The sequence below is a fragment of the Podarcis pityusensis genome, assembly GCF_964106645.2.
Source record: "Podarcis pityusensis genome assembly, chromosome: 7".
Classification (NCBI taxonomy): domain Eukaryota; kingdom Metazoa; phylum Chordata; class Lepidosauria; order Squamata; family Lacertidae; genus Podarcis; species Podarcis pityusensis.
This window is the reverse complement of record NC_138031.1, coordinates 73,446,434-73,462,465: the sequence shown is the minus strand read 5'-3', so window position 1 is coordinate 73,462,465 and position 16,032 is coordinate 73,446,434. Positions and strand designations below refer to the sequence as shown.

General features: G+C 43.0%; 1 long non-coding RNA gene across 1 annotated transcript; it reads right to left on the bottom strand.

Annotated features, from left to right (window-relative positions):
* Positions 1–463: 463 nt before the first annotated feature.
* Positions 464–5,265, bottom strand: LOC308482124. The gene is made up of 4 exons (XR_013989060.1): positions 5,052–5,265; positions 4,123–4,284; positions 2,407–2,463; positions 464–642 (listed from the first exon to the last, which is right to left on the bottom strand). It is a non-coding gene; the product is annotated as an uncharacterized lncRNA (long non-coding RNA).
* Positions 5,266–16,032: the final 10,767 nt, after the last annotated feature.

The window sequence follows — 16,032 nt, the reverse complement described above, 5'->3', positions numbered from 1 at the left end:
ATATTTCCAGTTCGTTTTTAGCACCTCATCAGGACACTGCTAGAATTCCTGAAGTCATGTGTAATGAAAAGTGCTGCTATTAAGCTAAGAGCGAGTCTTTATCATAATTCTCCTATGGCGCAGTTTTCTTATTAATATATCCCAATGCAACCCAATTTGTGTTTAGCCATGTCTTAAACAAGACTCATGAGTTACCCTTGTCACATTGGATAAATATACCTGATTGCATCTCACATTATGAAGAAAAAACACAATAGCGGAATGCTACCAATAAGTGACTTTCTGTACCCCCCCCCCATTAAATCACTGAACCATTAAATGAAACTTTCATTTGGTGTAATGCACGGGGGTCCATCTATGGTTGCAGTTTGATTTGCTAAAAATATCATACCAGATATCAGATATAGTGAGAAAAAAGTCTTCATAATCCTTTATTGGGGAAATTCAACAGTGAGGATGAATTAGTAGAGAACTTGGGTCTGTCTCACCGCAGGCCTTGTACATAGCAGGAAGACATTCAACCAAACATACAGAAGAAAATCTCCCTCAGAACTACACGGCCAATCTAAATAGGTGCCACCTTATTGAAGATCATGCCACTCTGGTTCCCGAGCAAAACTTCCTGTACTCCTCTCTTGGTTACTATTAACAGAAATAACCCTTAAGTTAAAAACTGCTGCTGCACTCCCAATGTTATTTACATTGCTTTAGTTACGTTATTATGTTTTCTACATGGAGCCACCTCTGAGTAGTGTTTGGAAACTGCATTTAGTGGGGAAAGTTATATTCAGACTGCTGAATCTTGGATTCAAACAGAAAAAAAAAGACATTTGACATCTCTCACAGAGTCACTTTCCTTTGTTTCATTTAATGGCGCATCACCCAGGCTATCTCCTGAACACAGGAAGTTAGCCTCCTTCCTCCCTAACAAACTCATAACAATTATTTCAGCTTTGTTTCCCCCAACTATTCTCTTTAAATTTGGGATGTTTTATATCATTCCTTTCTTTTGAGAGTTTGTCCCAAGCACTGCATCAAAATGACCCCCCCCCCATGTCAAGGGCACTTGGAGCAGCTTTTCAATCTCTTTCCATATTTGCTTTAGAAGGAAAAGGCAAAACAAATGAAGCGCTCCAATCTATTTCACCCTTTGATTCTACATGAATAGAAATGGAGATCTAACTACAATATTTCTCCAAAGACCCATTGGAAGAAGAAGAAATGAGAGGGAAAGGTTTAAAGGGGAGCACAATGTTTCCAAAAATCAAGACAAGACATGAAGCAATCTTTTTAGCTTTTGTTCTACATGGCTTATTCTGGTAAACAACAGGATATCAAAATGTATGAACGATTTTGTTTCCTCCTAGAGTGGATAGTCCTAGCACACAAAAGGACAACCATCAGCGGCCAAAATAAATCCTAGAACTGGAGATGTTTCAAGGATCTGATCTCTGCGAATTTTGATATGAATTGAGCTGACTTAAACTAATGTGCAGATTTGAACTTTGGGATCCACTGGCTTTCACACTGCTTGATACTCCTTGGCTCGAAACAAATTTTAAAATGCATGGGAAATGCATATTTCAAGAGATAATACATTTTAATGCACATTTAAGTATGCATTTGCGTGTTCAGACCCAGAGGCCTCCCCCCTAAATAAAGTCACACAACTCAAATTTTAGTTTTGGTTTTTGGCAGAATTTAGGCCACAACTTTATTGATTACAGAAGGTGAGTGGTTGCATAGGCTCTGGTTCGACTAGCTCCCTGCACGCTGGCAGCACTGACCCTGGGTACCAGCATAGGTCAGCTAAGGATGAACACCTGGGTAGGTGAAAAGCTGGGAATAGACTATGTTCACAACCCAGATGCCCCCCTAGACTCAGGTATGGGCACAACCCCCTCTCAGGGGTTGACCAAACCAGTTGAGTCCCTGGATTCCTTTAACGGAATACCCTTCACATAGGGATGGCATCCCATCCCTATCACCTGAACCAGTGCCTATCCGCAACCTTACAAGTTGTGGTGATTTGCTATGTGGCAGGCGAAACCCAAATGGCAACAGCCAATCAGCCAAGTGGGGAAATTCCTGCTGTGCCCCTGTCCCAATGACAGACGACACACGACGGCATAGCAAGGTCAATCAAACAATGCCCTATAAATAGGGAGAGGTGGGCGGGTGTTCCAAATGCACAAGCCAATAGAGGAAGCTCTGGGTCATGTGCATGGGTATATATAGATCCCTCGATCCGTTTGGATTGCGTCCCATTGGTCAGATTGAACCCAACATTGAGGGACCTACCAATCGGGTGTTGTGGCTAAACAATCCAACCCACCCACAACATAGGAGGTCGGTGTCCAGGTCTCACTGCAACACATGCCCTCTTTTAGGGAGGACACTATTTACCTGCAAATTTTTGTTTGCTTCTTTTTAGTTCACAGGTAAATGTGCAAATCGAAAAGCCTTACAGATAAACGCATGCAAAAGAGACATGGGTCAGAAATATACATTTTTTAAAATATACTGTTATAAGCATAAATGCAAACAAACAACACAGGTAACATATTATGTTTTAATGTTCATCAAATTTATAACTTCTAAATAATCATACAGTAAAGTCATAACTTTATAAAATATATTATAAATATATAAACAGGATCATAAATAAAAAATATATTTTCATATAGGATCCTGTTTAAGTTCCTGTGATGTAAATTATTCATTATAACAACAATGAAAAAGCTTTAAATAATTCTAGTAGAGATTGTTGTTTCATCTCTTTAATAAAGGAGGACCATAAAGCTCTTAAATTGTTCATTTCTTTGTCTCCATTTAATTTACTCATTTTGGCAAAGTACCAATTTTTATTAAACCACTCTTCTCCTGTTCAAACTGTTGGGGTAAGCCATTTGGCTGCTATCACTATTTTGGAAGCAGTTATCAAAACCCATATAAATTTCAGTGTTCTGATCTCACATATTCTGCAAGATTTTCCAGCACAGTCATTAAAGGATTCATACGTATGCAGTATCCAATTATTTCTTGCATATGCCTAATTAACTTCTTTAAAAAAAAATCTTAATCTTCACACGTCACCAAATGTCCAACACATTCTCCTAATCTATGAGTATATATTTCAGAGATAGAATCAAAAAATATGACACACACAAACACACACACACACACACACACACACACACACACAAAGGCCCCATGGTAAACCTACTGTGGACGATATATTTCTTTCCAGATTTCATCTGAGACTTTTATTTCTAAGGACATCTTCGGTAAATCCGGGACTGTCTCTAGAAAATAGGGACACTTGAGGGGTCTGCAAGCTTAAGTGATTTATCTGAGGCTAGAATGTATCCCTTTAGATGACAAGCGGCCAAATATTTGGATGGTTCCCTACCAAAATAAACAGAAACACACTCCCTACAAGTATAGAAGTGGTACTTTGGGGGGCAGGCTAGGTTAAAACCTTCCCTCTAGCATGCTTGCTTTTTAATTTTCTGCAAGTTTTCACCTGGTCTGCTTAACATGAGAGCTACATTTGTATGATTCTTTTTAGCTGCAGCACAAAAGCTTGCCGTCAGAAACAGGTCACGTGACTCTACTGAAGGCTGTTGCTGCATTAGCTGAGGACTTGAAGTTCTCAGGTTACCTAAACCACATAGCGTAGAGAAAGGACTGCCATACGTCTGGATTTTCCCAGACAGAACCAGGATTTCAACGGTGGAATTGACGTCCGGGAGGAATTTCTGAATTGTGGCACTTTGTCCCAGATCTCAGACAAGTCAATCGAAAAATCGCAGGGCCTTTTTCGGAAAGTTTTGGGGTGTGCTGGTTTTTACTTTTTGAAATATAGCTTCCATAATCATCCAAGCTCACAATATAAGAGGAAATTATTCTATATTTTTTGTCAAGAAGGGGGAAAACTGTCCTTCCCTAAAGTCCTCGTTGATACCATTCTTTTCTTGAAAAAAAGAAAAGGAAAAGAATATTGGTTTTCAGAGGTCATCACAAGTCTAATGATTAAATCAATACGGGCATTTAGAGACTTAATAGAAATGAAAGTGAAACATGCTCTACATTTTGAAAAGCGTTTCCAAATATCCTCACCTTTCATCCAACAAGTTGTATGTGTCTGCTTAAATCACTGCGATTCACTACCAAGCTGAAAAGCTTCCTGAAAACAGGCACAGTTCTCCTAGCGAACATCTCTGCAAGGTTTGCCATATCTCAAACAGGTTGTAAGCCATACTTGATTGAAGCCAAAGTCGCCTGGATGAGAAAAAAGTCAGGTACACAGACATGGTTAAAGTGCAGGTTTATGCTGAATGTTTCAGTGATACATTTCAGCCAGCCAAATTGGAGTACGAGAACAGTTATACCAAGCACTTTCAGGGACACAGGCCAGATTACCCACTAATAGAGGCTCTGTGAGTAAAAAGTAAGATTTACTAGCAGAAAAAAGAACAGTTCTGTAGCTTTGTTTAAATGCTGCACGTACGGTTCTGTTGGAAGCAACTTTCAGGGAATCTAAAACTTAACACTTCACCTATGCCAACATGCCAGTTCTGATTGAAAACAGCAGACCCTCCAAGTGTCCCTATTTTCCAGGGAGGTCCCAGATTTAGAGAAGACATCCCAGTTTCTCATTTGATCCCGGCATGTCCCACTTTTCCTTAGGATGTCCCTATTTTCATTGGAGAAATGTTGGAGGGCAGGCATAGGCAAACTCGGCCCTCCAGATGTTTTGGGACTACATGGGACTTTTATCCATTTCCCCAGACACACAATCAATCAATCAATCAGTAGCTGAACTGGGTTCCACACAGTCACAAAAACAAATTAACTGAAAAGGCCTCAAAAACACAAAATAAATAGCAAAAACAGAAGAACCAAACTTAATCCATTCCAGGAGTCAGTTTTGAAATGTTCAAAAACCAAGGCACAGCTTCTGATTGGTGCAGCGCCCTGGAAACAATAGCCAACAGCTGCATCAGATGATCAGCTTCTGGAAAAAGTTCAAAAACCGGAACACTTACTTCCAGGTTTTCAGCATTTGGGAACCAAGGCGTTTGAGTACTAAGGTACCACTGTACAAAATCATTGTAAACAGGTTAAAACGTTAGCAGGATTTTAAATACACTTGTAATGTAACAGAATGTATAGACCGTGGATGTCCAACAGGTTGATTGTGATCTACTTGTAGATCCCCGGTAGGTTTTGGTAGATCACGGTCGCTCGCTGGCTCCCTTTCCTTAGTGTAGGTAAAATAGAATCTGGACCTGTCCTGTCAATCCGCCCTTTATTGTTGCACGATCTGCAGAATGGAAGACGGAATTTACTCAGTGAGACTGTTTGTTTCCCTAGAGATGTTTTTATGAATGGCCCTTTCTTCCTCAAGTTTATGCTTGAATTCCTCCTCCCTAAGAAAAGCTCAACAACTTTGACCTGAACCCAAAAAAACAGGGCTTTCCTTCCTAAAAAAGGGCGGTAGAGCACTGCCAGTTTTTAATTCTGTGAGTAGATCACAATCTCATGGGAGCTGGCCACCCCTAGTATAGACAACTTAGGAAGATGAAAAATTGGAGAAGTATTGATATGCAGTTGGAAATAGAATCAAAAGGACCCATGGATGGGATGGAGGGGAAGTCAAGAGATTCAGAGTAATCTTGATACTTGGATTCTGTACAGTTTTAGGGTTTTTTGGTATGTTTTTGTTTTTATTTTATTTTTTGTTTTTTTTTTGAAAATGAAATAAAAATATTTAAACACAACAATAGGATGAAAAGTCTCTTCTGTTCCCTTGGGATGTCAGTACTTACAATCAGTGTTTTTTTTCTTTAAAAATGTTTAGGGGTACTTCCATTTTGACTCAAGATGATCACCATTTTATAGTTGAAATCAGGAAAAATAAATACAGTAAATGGACAAAAGTACAAAGATTCACAAAATGTCTGGGGTATGCTTACCCCTGCATCCCCCCAGAAAAAAAAGCAATGCCTACAATTCCTAATAAGAAGGCCTCTGTGTTGTTGTTTTTTAAAAAAACAACAACAAAAGTTATTTTAAACATTTCTTTCAGTTCTTTATATATCATTTCCCAGAAAGCCTTTATTACTCTACATGACCACCACATATGATAAAAGGTACCTTCTTTTTCTTTACATTTCCAGCAGATATTTGTACTTGTTCTATACATTTTTGCTAGCTTACTAGGAGTCAAATACCACTGGTATGAATATAACCTTTGACCAAATACTCAATTCGTCAAATCTTCATTCCGGGTGTGAGGTTAGCAGCGTTCGTCTGTGGAAACACAAACCACTGATTTTTCGTCCCTGTGTGCTTGCCTGACAATTTATATTCATTTTGCAGACCTCATGCCGAATCACATTTAACATTTTAAATCAAGATCAGTCAGGTAAAGTTAGAACAATTTTCTCCTACTTAACACAAGGATGTGTTTCCTTTTGACACCCCATCCATCAACTGTTTGCACCCCAAAGCAGCATGCCTGGTGTAATTGACTGCATGTTCAGAAAAGGTTTGATGCTGCAGTCATCCAGTGATGAATATGCACATGAGACACAACCCTAAATGTCAGCCAGAACTGTCTTTCACTAAAGTGTGTTCTCCTTCATGGAGAGCACATGTTGCAGTGGGGGCCGCCAGGACTCTCCAAAGTTGTGCGGCGGGCTAGTTGACCATTGACCACTGATGCGGTTGGGGCTTCCCTTGTCGTTGGGAAGAAGTTAACGTTGCCATTTGTTGATTGACAGCCAGAAATGCTAAAACTCCTTGCACAACGCTAGGGCTTCCTCTTTTCACCCGTGCATCGGATTGCCCGTCCCCCCCCCCTTCCTAGAATTAGAGTTGTTTGCTTTGACCTTGCTATGCCTGTCATGGGGTCGTCTGCTCTTGGGGCAGGGGCCCGGTAGGAATTTTGTCCATCTGGCTGATTGGCTGTGGCCATTTGGTTTTTGCCTACTGCGTAGCAAATCGTCACAACTTGTAAGGTTGCGGTTAGGCATTGGTTTATGGTTTGGTTGCTTGAGGGGCATGGATTGGCTGTGCCTGCCCCTCTATTGCTGTTGCTGCAAGGGATTCCGTTAAAAGAATACAGGGGCTAACTATTGCTTGTCCACCCTGTCAAGGGGGCTTAGGCCACTGCAAGAGCTCCTGGCTGCATTTGGGGTGGGCTGAGGGCAGGTTCCCTGCTCTGTTGCTAGCCACAAGTGCATTCCCCTTTTCTGACTTTTGCAGGCGTGTGGAATGTCAGACTGTCCCCCACGGTGGGGGCAGCTAGTCGCAACCAATGCCTAAGCAACCACTCACATGTTTGTATTTTAATAAAGTTGTGGCCAAAATTATGCCAAAAACCTTAAACAAAAATATTGGTGTGATGTGTGAGTTATTGGGGTGGCCCTGGGGACCTCGACACGCAACAGACATGTGGTGGAAACCAAAAGCATGCTTCTTCTTTTCTTCACGTTGTATCGGTTCCCATTTCCTCTACAAGCCGTTGTGTAAACCACACACACTCTTGCATTTTTCACTTTCTTCACAAGGGTTAGGAAGATGTTTATCTGTCCCACGACACATTCGGCAGTAGTCAAGTTCCCCCCATATTTTGTGCTTTGCCTCTCACAGCCAATGACTCTCCAGGGTGCTATTAGGACCTTACCTATCGCAGAAGTCACCTTCAGCCGCCATGGTCTGTAAGCTTCGTGCATAATACGCACTGTGCTCTCCTTAACACTCCAGGAACCATTTTTATTTCTTGCTCTCCCAGGGTGTGCTGTGAGTTAAAAAAACTGGTCATCTAAGTGCACCTTCTAGGTTCTTAAGTATGGAAAGCACACAGGAGGAAATATTTCCTTTCCTTTGGGCTAAATCCAGCCCTCCGCCTTCCAGCAGTCCTGTTTCCTAACTAACCCTTGGGACCCTGTTTCAAGTTCATCTCAAGGAAAATATTGTCTGCTTCCTAGATAGTGGCTTTATGTCATTTCCCGGAGGGCAAACTCTTATAACGGAACAAGCTTTCTGTTTAGTACTGCTGGGAAACGCTAACCGCAATCTGAAATGGATGCTGTTAACTTTCTGGTGGTAAGAAACTTTCAGAGAGTCTCTTTGCAATGTGGACTTCACTCGCCTTGCTTGCTAAGTCACAGGTTACAAGTCCCTTTTGTGTGTGTAACCTTTCCGAACCTGGTGCTTTCTCCAGATGTTTTGGACTTCAGATACCATTATACCTGACCTTTGGCTGCACTGGTTATGGCTGTTGGAAGCTATGAGCCAAATGATCCAGAAATCACCAGGTTAGGGAAGACTGGTATAGTCAGAGACAATATTCTTGTATCTAGAAGGCATACATGCAACTGTGTATGTATGCATGTGTATTGATGTACAGTGGTACCTCAGTTTACAAACACTTCTGGTTACAAACACTTTGGGTTACAAACTCTGCTAACCCGGAGGTAGTACCTTGGGTTGCGAACTTTGCCCCAGGATGAGAACAGAAATTGTGCACCGGCGGCATGGCAACAGCGGGAGGCCCCATTAGCAAAAGCGCGCCTCAGGTTAAGAATGGTTTTGGGTTAAGAAAAGACCTCCAGAACGAATTAAGTTTGTAACCCGAGGTACCACTGTGCTTGTATCAACTAAATAAAGGTTAGCTAAAGTATTCAGATTTAGTTGGGAGCATCTTCTACCTGTAGAAGTTTGAATTATGTTTCACATCCTCAAGCATCCCTAGAACAGGAACTGAGAAAGGGATTTTTGACCTTCAAGATCTGAAATCAGTTGTCTACAGTTTTCTCGCAGAAATTATTAGCCAAGGTCTGCATTAACTGAATCCCAAACTACGTTACTGTAAATGGATGCACAGGAAGGACTTAAATCTCCTCCTTCAAGCAGATGAAAAATGCATGTAAGCTGAAAAAGGATGCTTGCTGTTCTGTAGGATTTTGAAAATAGGGATGTGTGTGTGAAAACAACCTTTTTTCTGCATTGGAGGGAGAATTGATGTGAGGTTATTTGTCAATTCAAAGAGTCTTAAAACTTCAGGCTGAGATCCATTGACTGAACCAAGTTTACCAAATAGTCCCTGAGCTCGCTGATGTCCCTTTCTTGCCTATCAAGACCCCCCCATCTGCACCTATCCTTTTTCACCTGTGCTGGGAGTGGCATAAAAATCAAAACCAGATGCAAGCTATTCGTGTTCAGAACCAGTCTGCCAGCCATGCTTTCCAAGGAATGGGATGCGGGTGGCACTGTGGTCTAAACCATTGAGCCTCTGGGGCTTGCCAATCAGAAGCTCCATGGTTTGAATCCCCGTGGTGGGGTGAGCTCCCATTGCTCTGTCCCAGCTCCTGCCAACCTAGCAGTTCGAAAGCATGCCAGTGCAAGTAGATAAATAGGTACCGCTGTGGTGGGAAGGTAAACGGCATTTCCGTGGGCTCTGGTTTCCATCACAGTGTTCCATTGTGCCAGAAGCAGTTTAGTCATGCTGGCCACATGACCTGGAAAGCTGTTTGTGGACAAACGCCAGCTCCCTCGGCCTGAAAGCGAAATGAACGCCGCAACCCCATAGTCGCCTTTGACCAGACTTAACCATGCAAATTCCTTTACCTTTACCTTACCTTTCCAAGGAGATATGTCAAGACTTCTGGCAGTTGCTTAAACTTCCATGTTCTGGCATGCTCCATTTTTCTAACTGCACCTCATGCCTGACTCCAGACTCCTGACTTTTGTGTTTCTTCTTGCCCCTTCAGGGTAGATTTTTTTTGGACCAGCCTATGCTATTCCCTCATCTCCCTGGATCCAGCCCATTATATATTCCTGGGTTCCTGAATTCTGCAGGGAATGACAAGGAAGCCTCATTCCAGTATATAATGCTGCAGACTCAATGACACGATTCAGAGGCAAAGGATCAACCTTCCCCAAGGCAGATTTCTGTCCTTTCTTCTCGGCTCCCGCCGTTAACTAGATGTAAATCCGTGCAGCCAGATTGTATACCCTTTTGTGTCGTTTTAATATGTTCTTAATTTGCAATCATGCACCTGGGCTCTCTTTCGTCTCAGACTTCCACGTTGAATTAAGATGAGTCTGACATCCTCCTTCCCCAAACGCTGGTTTTGAATTTCCACTTTCATAAGAGCAGCCACTCATCTTTCTTATTGTACATCATTGAGCTGGCCGAGCTCACATATCTTGCACTCGCCCTTTTGACATTAGCAGACATTTCTCCTCCCAGTGCTGTACTGCAAAGTCTATTTCCCCAGAAATATGGTACTGCCAAGAGGAAGGGAAAGGATCAAGTGGACATTTGAGGGACATTTATGACATATCTCAATAACCGTCCCCATCTCAATATACTCCCCAATTCACTCAAAAATGGTGCCAATCACCTACAAATTGCCCCCTGCAATGCTTGGCAGTGCAAATGCCACATTTCCAGGTAGGCCAAAAAATGAGCCCTCGGCGTCCTTACCCGTGGGTCACGGTTTTCGTCAAAATACCAACACCCTCTGATTCACTAACATGGTGTTTGCACCTCCAAATGTTGCAGCGCTCCTTTTGCAGCTGTTTGGCACCATTTTCGAGTCAATCAGACGTTGTCATGTTTCTGACAAAAACTGTGACCCTGTGGATTATGGTGCCAAGGGCTCATTTTGTCACCTACCGTGACAAAGCATTGCAGGGGGGCCATTTGCAGGTGTTTGGTGATGCTTTTGAGTGAATCAGACAACATCAGGGTTTTGTCGAATACCGTGACACCCTGAGATCTCATTTTATGCCCTACCATGAAATGCGATGTTTGCACCACCAAATGTTGTACTGGACCATTTGCAGGTATTTGTCGCCCTTTCTGAGTGAATCAAAAGATGCCAGGTTTTAGGCGAACACCATGACCTGTGGGTCAGGGTGCCGGGGGCTCATTTTATGGCCTAAAGAGAAACGTGGTGTTTGCTAAAGGTCGCAGGGGGGCATTTGCAGGTGTTTGGCACCCTTTTGGAGTGAATTGGAAGATGTCAGGTTTTTGCAAAAACTGTGACCCAATGGGTTAGGGTCCGAGGGCACATTTTTTAACCTACCATGAAGCATAGGGTTTGCACTGCCAAACATTGGGGGGGGGTGCAGGTGTTTGGCACCCTTTCTGAGTGAGGGTTTGCCAAGCATGCCTTCCTCTTAGCATGTTTCTACCTTTCGTCCTGAGTTCGAGCGTCTTCAAAATCCATGACGCCTTTGGTAAAGGTTGTTCTCCAATTGGAGCGCTCGCAGGCCAGTGTTTCCCAATTGTCAATGTTTATACTACAATTTTTAAGATCTGCCTTGAGAGAGTCTCTAAACCTCTTTGGTTGACCACCAGCATTCCGCTTTCCATTTTTAAGTTCGGAATAGAGTAGTTGATTTGGCAGACAATAATTAGGCATCCAAACAACATGACCAGTCCAATGAAGTTGATGTTGAATAATCATTGTTTCGACACCAGTGGCGTAGCGTGGGGGGTGCAGGGGGGCCAGCTGCACCGGGCGCAACATCTGGGGGGGGCGCCTCGCACTCGCAGCTCTCTGCCCCTACCTGGCTCACTCACTCTCTCTCACTGCAGTGCTGGCTGTGCGAATCCGATCCGAGCCGCTGGGTCGCCGCCCACTGTGGAGGGGGTGGGTGCCAGGCGTGCAGTGCGGAGAGAGAGCGAGGGACTATCTGGGGGAGGGACAGTGCAGCGGCCGCCCAGCGCAGCGCTGAGCGCGGGAGAGAACCACACCAGACCAGACCAGGCAGCAGCAAGAAGAAGCTGGCAGCGGCGGCAGGTTAGGGGTTAGGGGGCGCAAATTACTTGCCTTGCCCCGGATGCTGACAACCCACGCTACGCCGCTGTTCGACACTGGTGATCTTTGCTTCTTCCAGTACACTGGCATTAGTTTGCTTTCCCAAATGATGTGTAAAGTTTTCGGAGACACCGTTGATGGAATCTTTCGAGGAGTTGGAGATGGCATTTATAAGTGGTCTACGTTTCACAAGCATACAGTAAGGTTGGTAGTTCAATCACTTTGTAAACAAGCACTTTGGTTTCCCAAAATACTCAAAATGTATTTAGACTCTTTCATAGTGTGGGTTGTGTAAACCTCACTGGGCAACAGAAATACTGGTCAAAAGAATCAGTTCTGATATATTTTTCAGGATTATTTCCTTTTGAAATCTGTGATGGATGCAGTATTTATATGTATACTTTCATTCACATTCATAGAATATGAATGTAGAAAGTGGAGAGACCAGAACGATATTAATAGAATCCCTTAGGAATCTATTTCATGTGGAAGCACATAGGTCCCATAATTTATTATGAGACATTTCCCCTTCATGTCAGGTCATCTTTCATGAGGGTTTATGGTTCCTTCTTTTGCTACCTTGTCTTGAGGGTGACAATATGGACATGTTTTTAGAGTTTCCATCCAGAGTTATTTTTCAAGTTCCCTCTGCGTCCCTTAATGCAAATATTGAATGAGCCAAGTTACAAAATGCACTCCGTTCTTGAAAGAGGCAATGAATAAACTCTTCAAAAGCCTGTATTAAAATAAACAACTTTACTGCTTGTAATGTAAGGAAACAAACAGAAATATAAAAGCATGATGAGGAGAATTGTTCCAGAGCGACATCTTCTGGTGTGTAGCCTAACTGCAGTCTCTACAAAATTCAGATTTTCGGTACTGGATCACAATCCTGGAGACACAGATGAGTCAGGAAACAGCGTTTTGTGTTTTTAATCTGCTCCCCATGCAGGAATACTGTGCACAGTTGAAAGCTCATCCTAAAATAGGGAGGGACCTCCACAGGAATATGCCCCCTCCAGCAGTGAAGTTCATCTCTCCTTCCTTCCTAAAAGGTAAAGGTAAAGGTACCCCTGCCCGTACGGGCCAGTCTTGACAGATTCTAGGGTTGTGCGCTCATCTCACTCTAGAGGCCGGGAGCCAGCGCTGTCCGCAGACACTTCCGGGTCACGTGGCCAGCGTGACGAAGCTGCTCCGGTGAACCGGCACCAGAGCAGCACACAGAAACACCGTTTACCTTCCCGCTATACAGCGGTACCTATTTATCGAACTGCTAGGTGGGCAGGAGCTGGGACTGAACAACGGGAGCTCACCCCGCCGCGGGGATTCAAACCGCCGACCATGCGATCGGCAAGTCCTAGGCGCTGAGGTTTTACCCACAGCGCCACCCGTGTGCCTTCCTACCTCTCCCCAATCAATTTAGGGGTTTGTCTAAAAAAACACTCAGCAACTTTCAGGTTTCCTTAGAGTTAGAGCTCAAGAGTTCTGGGGTCTTCCTAAAAAAAGTTCAACAATTTTCAGGTTGGGATTCTGAAAACCAGGGGTGAATTGTCAGCATATTATAACCAGGCGTTGAATCATGGAATAATTTAGAAACATGAAACGGGGTTGCTGCTAGATAGAATCTAAAATGAGCTGATGAGTGGATAATTTTCTGCAGAGATCAGTTTGTGCAGCTAAATAAAGCAGGATTGAACTCACAAATTACTGGGGATTTCACTGCTGCTTTCTGTGGGGATTGGTTGCACAAACAGTTGACACAGTTACATCGCTACCTGCCTTACACTGGCATATATGATGTATTGGAGAAATCCCCTTGTGGGCCAAATTTGGCCCGTCTGCTTAGGTTCCCAATCTGGGGACAGATCCACAAACTATTCAAAAAAAAACTATACTATATAGAGCCTGAGAGTCATTCCTGATGCACCAGGGTATGTCATTTTAGGGGTGAAACTTACTTTTTTGCAAATTTCTTCAGTGAGGGGTCTTAAAAATACGGTTTTGGGTGTGTGGAATTCAAATCTGCTATTTTTTTGTGATTGGATATTTAGCTTGGTCAGCCTACATTTGATGAAGAAGCACACAAACTGTTTGAGGAAAACCAAAGAAATTAAATTTTACCTTCTGCAAATGTCAGGTAATGCTAAATAATTTATAATTACGATATTTAATAGGACTGCAAGTACGTGGCAATCATTTTAATGATTTCTATGCAATTTTACACACTAAAATTAAATTATATTAATTTGACCCAAATAATATTTTGAATTCTCAAGTCCTGTTACAACTTTTAGCACTCCTCATTCTTGGGAAGTGAAAGCTGAGAAATTCAGTACACCCTACCGATGCACTCCTGTTGTTGTTGAAAGTAAATATTTCTCAAAAAGGAGCCATTATTACGGCAACACAATAATAAGCTTTAATCACTTTTAATAACCCACTGCTGCCATCTTAGTTAATTTCTCCCTCAGCTTTCATCAGCCTGCTAAATCAAATGTCCTGCTGAGCTCAATGAAGGCAATGTAATTTACTTTATTATTTCCCTCATTCCATTTAACTAACCCATAATTTAATGCAAAGCCGTGATGGAGAAATGAACGCCCATATCTGGATCCAGTTTGCTTTTCTTGTAAAATATTGGTAGCGCTTATCTGGAATGGAGGGGTCTTAGCATATGTTAACCATTCCGAAATGAGAGAATTTGTAATAAATGGTGCATGCTGCCCAGCTGCCCAACATAGCTGCTTTGTTTTGCCGCATTTGCAATTTATAGTACAAATGTCCACTCCCCCTTCTGGTGCGGCGGTCTTGCGGGATGGCAGAGGCTCCACTGGGGTCCAGAGGAGGGAATCCTAGCTGCTGTGCCCCTTCCTAATGGTGGCGTGGGCATAAGCTTGTGTCACCTATCAGGAAACGGATCCAGAACTGCATTCCAGTTTGGCGAATGGGGATGCAGGATTGGACACAGGTTGGGCCAGGGGGTGCGACCAATGGAAGCCGTCCCTCCATGTCACTGCTGCTCTCTGCTGCTTAGATGCCAGCGGGCATGGCTGCATTTTTAAAATGGGGCCTACAGTGGTACCTTGGTTCTCAAATGCCTTGGTTCCCAAATGATGAAAACCTGGAAGTAAGTATTCCGGTTTTCGAACGTTTTTCAGTAGCCAAACATCTGGTGCGGCTGTTGGCTATTGTTTCTGGGGCGTCTGCACCAATCAGAAGCTGCACCTTGGTTTTTGAGCATTTCGGAAGTCATACGGACTTCTGGAACGGATTAAGTCCGGCGCTTTTGCTTTTGCTATTTATTTTGCATTTTAGTTTTTGAGTTGATTTGTTTTTGTGACTGTGTGGAACTCAGTTCGGCTACTGATTGATTGATTGTGTGACTGCAGGAAATGGAGAAAAGCCCCCCATCCAAATGATGACTATCATCAGAGCAGGTAAAGAAAAGAATTAATTTTAATTTTTATCATCTACAATACTGTCTTATTTATTTTATTTTATAGTACAGGACATGGATTATTGCTTTCATTTTATGGATCAATCCTCTCGTTAGATAGTAAAATTCATGCTAAATTCCTGTTTTAGGGGTTGTTTTTAAAAGTCTGGAACGGATTAATCCATTTTGCAATACTTTCTATGGGAAAGCGCACCTTGGTTTTAGAACGCTTTGGTTTTGGAACGGACTTCCGGAACTGATTAAGTTGGAGAACCAAGGTATCACTGTAATTGGAGCAGGAGAGTGTTTTTTGTGTGTGTTTTTTTGCTGGTTTAAGGAGTGAGCACTACTTCCTGCAGCCTCCTACAGGCTGAGCCCCATGTGCCTTGGGAGGCATGTCTGCTAGCAGCCGAACATATTGCTACCCTGCTTGCTCAGTTATATTTAAAATCATGCTTGCTTGTGTCAAGCTTGAGGAATTCTCTCCCTCCCTCCGATGGCACCAAGAGGCAGGGAGGAAGCAAGAAAGTTCTTACAAATGATTTATTCAGTCATCACGGTAAAAGGCAAAGAATTCCGGTCATTCCTCCATATTGGCATTGCTCGCACTCAGCTACTCCTCCTCCCCCCTCTAGCAACAACAGCTGCTTCGATGGCATCTGTCCGTGGACAATTGTCTCTGGGCTCCTTGTTCTTGCACCCTTAATGAACGCCGCTTTTGGGGAGAAGGCTGTTCGTCCGTCTCTGAGC